Below are 1,204 nucleotides of genomic sequence, written 5' to 3'. Positions count from 1 at the left end.
GGAGGCTGTTCTGCAGCCGCACAGACCTGAGGAGGACGAGATGTTGGGGCACATGAACTGGCCAAGGCACGGCACCCTGGATGGAGGAGTATGCTGAGGCCGGGACCCCCTTACCTGGTTCTCAGATCCCAGCGTGGGGAAGGGGTAAGGAGGTGCTGTGGGGACCGCAAGGGGACCTCTAGCCCGAAGTGGATTTGAGAGGCCGGCCCTGCAGACCCCCCAACCTGCTGCTGGTGGCATAACCAGGTGTCCCCGAAGTAAACAGGTGAACTGAGGCCAAGGCAGGTGACCCTTGGAGCCACTGGAGGGGTGCAGGTGGAGGGGTGGGGGATGGAGGGTTGGGGGTGCAGGGGTGGGGTGCAGGGGTGCTGGTGGAAGGGGAGGTCCCTGTTGGAGTCCAGGCTGCTGGGTGGACCTGGTGACAGGCAGCCTCATAGCCCACTGTCCTGGCTGAGGCTCATTCCCTCTGATCATTTTTGAAAAAAAAAAAGGCCATTCTTTAAAAAAAAAAAAAAAAAAAAAAAAAAAAATAAAAAAAAAAAAAAAAAAAAAAAAAAGTGGAGCTCAGCTCCTAAGACCAGATCCCACCCCAGGAAGGGCAAAGGCAAAGCAAGACCCGGGTGGAGCAGGGGGGAGCACCCTCCAGGCCTTGGCTGTACCCAGTCCCGTGTCGGCCGCGTCCCGGGCATCAAGGGGCACGCCCCCCATCCCTCCCTACACCCCCCAGGCTGCAGAGAAAACAGGAAAGCTCGGAGGCCCCACCAGGCGCCCTGTGGGCGGGCTGTGGCCAGAGCCCACCGCGGGCCTGGGGGGCTGGGGGAGCGGGGCGCAGGCCCGGCTTCCACCCCGCGGACGTGCGGCGGCGGCGGTGGCCTCGCGCGTCTCATTCAGCGCCTCCTCCCGCGGGGGGTCCTTTCCTCCGGGGAGTCCCCGCCCCCGGCGCCTGCCGTGACGAAGCCGAGTCACCTGCCACCAAGGGCTTTCCAAGAAGGTCACGGTCAACCGCGCTCCGGCCCACGCCCCAAAGAGAGCCCGGGCTGCGTCCCCACGGCCTTCGTCCCGCGCATCGTCACTGCTCCCGCAGGGGGGTTTCCAGCGCCCAAGAGCGGGGGGGGAGCCCAAGTGGCAGGGAGGAGCGCGGGCGGGTCCCGGGGGCTGGGCACGGGCTGCAGGCCCCCACCCCCGCTCACCCCAGGCTCCCCAC

Source organism: Cebus imitator, unplaced genomic scaffold, assembly GCF_001604975.1.
Source record: "Cebus imitator isolate Cc_AM_T3 unplaced genomic scaffold, Cebus_imitator-1.0 Scaffold329, whole genome shotgun sequence".
In the NCBI taxonomy this organism is placed as follows: Eukaryota; Metazoa; Chordata; class Mammalia; order Primates; family Cebidae; genus Cebus; species Cebus imitator.
Note: the sequence above shows the minus strand (reverse complement) of the source record.